This window comes from Anabrus simplex, chromosome 4 (genome assembly GCF_040414725.1).
Source record: "Anabrus simplex isolate iqAnaSimp1 chromosome 4, ASM4041472v1, whole genome shotgun sequence".
Classification (NCBI taxonomy): domain Eukaryota; kingdom Metazoa; phylum Arthropoda; class Insecta; order Orthoptera; family Tettigoniidae; genus Anabrus; species Anabrus simplex.
In genome coordinates, this window is record NC_090268.1 from 121,815,656 (window position 1) to 121,823,627 (window position 7,972).

Consider the following 7,972-nt stretch of genomic DNA (forward strand, 5'->3'; position numbering starts at 1 on the left):
ATTCCCGGTTCTGCCACGAAATTTGAAAAATGGTACGAGGGTTGGAACGGGGTCCACTCAGCCTTGAGAGGTCAAATGAGTAGGGGTGGGTTCAATTCCCACCTCAGCCATCCTGGAAGTGGTTTTCCGTGGTTTCCCCAGTTCTCTTCCAGGCAAATGCCGGGGTGGTACCTAAATTAAGGCCACGGCCGCTTCCTTCCCTCTTCCTTGTCTATCCCTTCCAATATTATCATCCCCACCCCCGCAAGCCCCTGTTCAGCATAGCAGGTGAGGCCGCCTGGGCGATGTACTGGTCATTCTCCCCAGTTGTATCCCCCGACCCAGAGTCTGAAGCTCCAGAACACTGCCCTTGAGGGTAGAGGTGGGATCCCTCGCTGAGTCCGAGGGAAAAACCGACCCTGGAGGATAAACAGATAAAGAAGAAGAAGACAAATTGTATTCCAATGTTAGGTGTGTGAAGAGAATTGGCAGACAGAAAAAAAAGATTTTTCAATTTGACAGTAATACCTTTCAGTTTAAATATTCTAGGGAATCCTTAAACGATATGATTATATGAGGTGAAAGGGTAATTTATTATGTAATCTTGATTCGGATTATAATAAAGTAATAATGAACGATTATCTATATTGTTTCTATTTATGCATAATATCTGTATTTTATATAAATAATTCACAAAGTAAACGGATGAAAAAAATTAGGGCTAATTTTAGAAAATGATTAGAGCTAAATTTAATCGATGAAGGAAGTCCTCGCGAAATAACGCGGAAATTGATTCATTTTCGCGAATTCGAACATAAATTAATGCGATAAATCCTGCCTTTATGCAGTATAAACGTGTTGCTGTTTATAATATTTCATTAGCATAGAACGAGGGAATTACCGGATTCTATTCCAGAGTCACAAATTTTGCCATGCTTCAGGCTGTACATCAGGTGTACAGAGATATTCTGATGCCCTCATTGAACATCCTACCAAGCAATCCATGTCTTGGATGTTTCATATTTCATTTACAATTGCAGCAACACATTACACTTTCTAAGTACGTTTTCTGCAGCATGGCTGTCATCATTGGCTTTATAATGTCTTCGTTCATCATCCCACCAATTATTGTTCGAACCCCACCGTTGGCAGCCCTTCCATTTTCACACCAGGCAAATGCTGGGGTTGTATCTTAATTAAGGCCACTTCCTTCAAACTCCTAGCCCTTTCCTACCCCATCGTGTCGCTGCGACGTAAAGCCAATTGTAAAACAGGTCAATCAGTTTTAAATACAGTCGGTTAGTTCTATACCAAAGATTTCCCTTGTCAGAATACAGACCACAAGCGCTGTAACCAGGTGCCTTAAGGTCTGACGCTACGATCCAGATAAGATTGTTGGGCTTAATAGGATAGGTCCATTCCCAGAATACTCTACGTGTAATTTTAATTAACGCTAAATAATGAGCCGTCACTCGCTTAGAAACGTTGGTTTGCTCTGAAATAGCCGAAGGTCTGTTGGCAGAACAGCCACTGCGTTGACGACAGCAGTTTCTCGTGAGCTTCCGCCTTAATCGAACGCCGCCGTTGGTAAATTCAAGTTCAGTTGATCTTGGAGTAAGTGGCGTGTACGAGCATTCAGCAGCAAGTCCAAACAGGGCTAGAGTTCAACAACATTTTTCCAGTCTAGAGAGGTAAGGTCATTTCTTTAAATATTATTATTTTTTTGCTAGGGGTTTTACGTCGCACCGACACAGATAGGTCTTATGGCGACGATGAGATAGGAAAGGCCTAGGAGTTGGAAGGAAGCGGCCGTGGCCTTAATTAAGGTACAGCCCCAGCATTTGCCTAGTGTGAAAATGGGAAACCACGGAAAACCATTTTCAGGGTTGCCGATAGTGGGATTCGAACCTACTGTCTCCCGGATGCAAGCTCACAGCCGCGCGCCTCTACGCGCACGGCCAACTCGCCCGGTAAATATTATTTTACAATTGGCTTTACGTCGCACCGACAGAGATAGATCATATGGCGACGATGGGATAGGAAAGGGCTAGGGCTTAGAAGGAAGCGGCAGTGGCCTTAATTAAGGTACAGCCCCACCATCCACCTGGTGGGAAAATAGGAAACCATGGAAAACCATCTTCATGGCTACCGACAGTAGGGTTCGAACCCACTCTCTCCCGAGTTCAAGATCACAGCTGCGCGCCCAGTTAGCTACCGGCCCTGTGGTGTAAAGGTAGCGTGCCTGCCTCTTACCCGGAGGCCCCGGGTTCGATTCCCGGCCAGGTCAGGGATTTTCACCTAGATCTGAGGGCTGGTTCGAGGTCCACTCAGCCTACGTGGTTAAAATTGAGGAGCTATCTGACGGTGAGGAGGAGGCCCTAGTCAAGAAAGCCATTAAAACGGCCGAGAGGTTTCGACGTGCAGACCACACGACACCTGCAGACCTTTGGGCTGAACAACGGTTGCTTGGTTGGCCAAGGCCCTTCAAGGCTGTAGTGCCATGAGGTTAGGTTAGGTTTGTGTCCAGTTAGCTACAAGAGAGAACAGAATCGAGTACAGCTAAAAAAAATATGTAGCATTGTACGGAGTAAAGCTATAATACTGCTCTTAAGGAGGTATGTTGCGACTGGAGTTTATCTGATTAGCATGTTTCATTGTATGTTAATGTGCTTACTTGTGCAAACGGTTGTATTAAGCAGTTATAAAGACTGAAATAAGATGCTGAGATCGATATAGATATCAGTTTCAGAAATAATTTCATGTTTTTTATACAACAGTGTATCATGGAATTAATATACATAAATGAGTTTCAATTTTGCAAACCAAGTCATTTGATTGTTTTTTTTTTTTTTTTTTTTTGCAAGTTACTTTACGTCGCACCGACACAGATAGGTCTTATGGCGACGATGGGACAGGAAAGAGCTAGAAGTGGGAAGGAAGCGGCCGTGGCCTTGATTAAGGTACAGCCCCAGCATTTGCCTGGTGTGAAAATGGGAAAGCACAGAAAACCATCTTCAGGGCTGCTGACAATGGGGCTGGAACCCACTACCTCCCGAATACTGCATACTGGCCGCACTTAAGCGACTGCAGCTATCGAGCTTGGTCATTTGAATTTTGTTTTTAATTTTGACTTTTGGTCTTGTCCGACCATGTGTTAACCTTGTCAATCTTGTTGGAGCACACAACTTAACTTATTCTTTGACTACGGTTGAAGTAGGATGGGATATGTACAGGGTGGCCGGAAATAATGTGAACCGGGTATATGAGTGTTAGAGGGTTGGTCACACTGACAAATATTATTTTTAAATCGATATCTCGCTCCGTTGTCATTTTTATCAGCTGCTGATGTTAGCCAATCAGATCGCTTCGCGGGCGAATTCAAATGGGCTTTGCCAGGCGGTGTTGCTAAACCTGCACGTGGCTTCACCAGTAGAAGAATAAAACCTCGCCAGTGGGATGTTTGAATACAGACTTGCTAGCTGACAGGATCGCTCCAAAACAAGTGTTCTACGGTGACACTGGCTGAAACCAGTTTGTATTTGATGATGATTTCTCAGCATGCATCTCTCAAATCACGTGCAGATGCCCGCGAAGCGATCTGATTGGTTAACTTCAGCGGCTGATAAAATGACAATGATGCGAGATATCGAATTATTTCTTTCATATTATTTATCAGTATGACCACCCCTCCAACGCTCACATGCGCGGTTCATGTAGTTTCCGACCACCCTGTATGTTAAGTATTCAGCCCGTAGGCTGGTTTGGTCCTTGATCAGCTGTCATAGACGGCCTGGGCGTCACCTCAGAGGCGTACTAGGAAAATGGGGAGTGAGGTAGTTTCCCGTTCCTTTCCTCACTGAGCCAGAAGTTGCTACTACATGTCAGTCTGCCAAACCCACTGAAATGCATGCACCAACCGACGCTATGGGGGGCATTTTCACACCATTTCTAGCAGGGACTGGCTGTATAAGGAATGACATTACTTTTTTTTTTTTTTTTACAGTTTGCTTTTACGTTGCAGCGACACAGATAGGTCTCGTGGCGACGATGGGAAAGAAAAGGTATAGGGGTGGGAAGGAAGTGGCCGTGGTCTTAATTAAGGTGCAGCCCCAGTATTTGCCTGGTGTGAAAATGGGAAACCACGGAAAACCATCTTCAGGTCTGCCGACAGTGGGGTTCGAACCCATTATCTCCCGGATGCAAGCTCACAGCTGCGCGCCCCTCACCGCATAGCCAACCCGCCCGGTAATTACATTACTATCAAGGATATGATATAATTAGCTTAGTCTATATTGAGATGGAAAACACTCAGTCCCCGAGCCAGAAATCTAAAATACCCGACGCTGCTAGGAAACGAACGCCAGATCACTATGTTAACCATTCAGCCAACGAGACGGAATTCAAAGTATGAGTCATACTTAGTGAAACTGAGGCTATGAGGTTGATCCGCAATATTACTGCTTGCAATTCCATCATCATTATCGTTCGACCTCTCCCGGTCGACACCTCTGTTCCAACACCGGTGGTGTTAATATTTTGGAGCCATTTTCTATCACTTCATTGAACTTCCTCTCTATAAATTGACATCGTTAATTTCCAAGGTACCGGGCGAGTTGGTCTTGCGGTTAGGGGCGCGGAGCTGTGAGCTTGCATCGGGGAGACAGTGGGTTCGAATCCCACTGTCGGCATCCTTGAAAATGGTTCTCCATGGTTTCCCATTTTCACACCAGACAAATGCTGGGGCTGTACCTTAATTTAGGCCACGGCCGCTTCCTTCCCACTCCTAGGCCTTTCCTATCTCATCGTCACCATACAACCTATCTGTGTCGGTGCGACGTAAAGCAATTTGTAATTTTTTTAAATCCAAGGATCAAACGTCTTCCTCCTTTGCCAAGCTCCTTGGCTGTATGCTCAGCATAGTGACCTTCGGTTCATAGGGCCCTGATTTCGATTCCCGGTCGGCTCTGCAAATTTAGCATTATCTGGTTACTCCTCTAGGTTGGTGGCTGGGTGTTTGTGAGGGTCCTTATTAATATCTTCATCTACATACAACACATTACACTACAAACCACCACAGAAATATGTAATGCTGCATACATTCCTCCACATAGGGTTGACATCAGGAAGGGCATCAGGCCTTAAAACTGGACTTAATCCCCCATTAGTGCTGGCCCCGGATAATTGGGGAAAGGCAAGAAGAAAAATAAGATTGCGACTTCTTGAAGGTTTTCAAATACGCCAGCTTCACGTCGGTAGGTTTATGAGAAATGCGAGGCAAAATATACGGCCTCGTCTTCAATGTGAAAGTAGTTAGTGGGGCATAAAGCTATTAGTATTTATTTATTTATTTATTTATTTATTTATTTATTTATTTATTTATTTATTTATTTATTTATTTATTTATTTATTTATTTATTTATTTTACAATCTGCTTTACGTCTCACTGGCACAGATAGGTCTTAGGGCGACGATGGGATAGGAAGGCGCTAGGAGAGGGAAGGGAGCGACCGTGGTCTTGATCAAGATACAACCCCAGTATTTTCCTGGTGTGAAAATGAGAAACCACGAAAAATCATTGTCAGGGTTGTTGATAGCAGGGTTCGAACCCACTGTCTTCCGAATGCAAGCTCACTACTACATGAACCAAATCATACAGCTTTTGTATCGCTAATTTTGTGATGCAAATTTGCAGATAACTCCCAGTCATTAGTCATATTTATGTCAGAAAGAACTAAAATTAATTTTTTCTCACCCACCCTTAAAATGCCCTTTCCTGTTATCCTGCTTCAATTACAGAGAGATTTCAGGATGGCACTTAACACGTAGGCCTGCACTAAATTGATGGTCCTGTGACTGCGATGTCCCGAACATCTTATGTAAGATTACATAATAATAAACCTATTAAGGCGACCGTGGTTCGAATCCCGGTCAACACACCTGGAATTATTGACATAAAAATTGCGTCTCTATGATTTGGATTCCACTTGGCTCTGATAACAATATCAAGAATCAGCCGGTCTGAGTGGCTCAGACTGTAGTAGAAGTGCTGGCCATAGTCCGGTGGTATTTGAAGGCGCTCAGAAACCCCGTCTTCGTGTCTATAAATTCAACGGAGTGGGAAAGAACTTCTGAGGTTCAAAATTTCGGCACCTAGGCGTCTCCGAAACCATAAACGTAGTTATTGGCACGTAAAACCAGTATCCGTACAGAATACTGTCACTCGAAGTGGTTTTTGTCACATGAGGTGACTGGCATTCATATAACAGAGCACTAGGAAGGAACACCAATTTCTTCGGCTTGCGGAAGGTCAATGGCAAAGAACCAAATTGGATTGCTAAATTTACACGTGTGAGGATGAAAGTAACTTGGCACAGTGGCCAGAACGTGTCACAACATGAACGGCAGTACTGACCGAGTAAAGGTCTTAAAACGAAACGGTTAAGAAGTTACCTATAAATAATAATAATAATAATAATAATAATAATAATAATAATAATAATAATAATAATAATAATAATAATAATAATAATAATACCGGGCGAGTTGGCCGTGCAGTTAGGAGCGCGCAGCTGTGAGCTCGCATCCGGGAGATAGTGGGTTCGAACCAAACTGTGGCAGCCCTGAAGATGGTTTTCCGTGGTTTCCCATTTTCACATCAGGCAAATGCTGGGGCTGTACCTTAATTAAGACCACGACCGCTTCCTTCCCATTCCTAGGCCTTTCCTACCCCATCGTCGCCATAAGACCTATCTGTGTCGGTGCGACGTAAAGCAACTAGCAAATAATAATAATAATAATAATAATAATAATAATAATAATAATAATAATAATAATAATAATAATAATAATAATAATAATAATAATAATAATAATAATATTTGGGATGCACCAAAATTTCTGAAAACAGATATTGGCCAAATAGAGAGGGTAAAAAAATTCAAATATCTAGGGGAAATAATCCAAGAAAATGGTTTAGAAAAATCTGCAGTAGAGGGGAGGGTACATAAAATGGAAAGAGCTTATGGTGTCACCAAAGATATCTACAATAAAAGATGCCTATCCAAAAATGCAAAAATAAGGCATTACAACACAGTAGTGAAGCCAGAATGCCTATATGCAAGCGAATGTCGGGCATTAAACTATAATTTAGAGAAACTAGAAATACTAGAAAGGCGAATCATGAGGAAAATATTAGGCCCACAAAACACAGCAGAAGGTTAGAAATTACGAAGCAATGCTGAAATATATCAAAAAATAGAAAATATATCAGATGTAATGAGGAAAAGGAGACTTATGTTTTTTGGACATTGATATCGAATGCAAGATAGTAGATTAACCAGTAAGATTTTTAGATATTTGTGGGGTAAGAAATCAACGACAAGCTGGGTCAATGAAGTAAGAAAGGATTTAGAAAAAAACAATATAACAACAGAAGAAATAAATAATAGAGAAGGCTTTCGGGAAAAAGTATTGAAAATAGAAGGATTCCAAGGTAGGAAAGTAAAAAAGACTGGTTCAAAGTGGTCTGAAGACAGAAAGAAACATAGTGAACAGACGAAAGCGTACTGGAAGAAAAGGAAAGAACAAAGAAGAAGGAATTGAAATTGGCACGTGGTACTCTGGTGGCCCATTCGAAATATAATAATAATAATAATAATAATAATAATAATAATAATAATAATAATAATAATAATAATAATAATAATAATAATAATAATAATAATAATAATAAGAATAATAATAATAATAATCTGTTTTTGTCATATTCATACCATGATCTACCTCTGCCGTTCTTACCGCCTACACTTCCCTCAAAACCAACTGAACAAGTCCTGGGTGTCTTTAGATATGTCCTATCATTATCTCTTCTTCTGATCAAATTTTGCCAAATCGTTCTCCTCCCACCATCTACCCATTTTATCTACCCATCTGTAATTCCACATTTAATTAGCTTCTCTTTCTTTCCGAGCTAGATATATTTCATGTTTCACTT

The 7,972-nt window shown here is 41.8% G+C and overlaps 1 protein-coding gene across 4 annotated transcripts in view; it reads left to right on the forward strand.

Moving 5' to 3' along the window:
* The window catches only part of LOC136871680 (dicarboxylate carrier UCP2), a 118,068-nt gene that overhangs the window by 25,050 nt on the left and 85,046 nt on the right, over positions 1 to 7,972 (forward strand). Inside the window, exon 1 of one of the 4 annotated variants that reach the window (XM_067145179.2) lies at positions 1,387 to 1,670. The exons of the other annotated variants lie outside the window; for them this stretch is intronic. The gene's annotated coding sequence lies outside the window, so the exon portion shown is untranslated. Of the gene's footprint in view, positions 1 to 1,386; positions 1,671 to 7,972 lie in introns of those variants that run through there. 4 annotated transcript variants of the gene reach the window in all.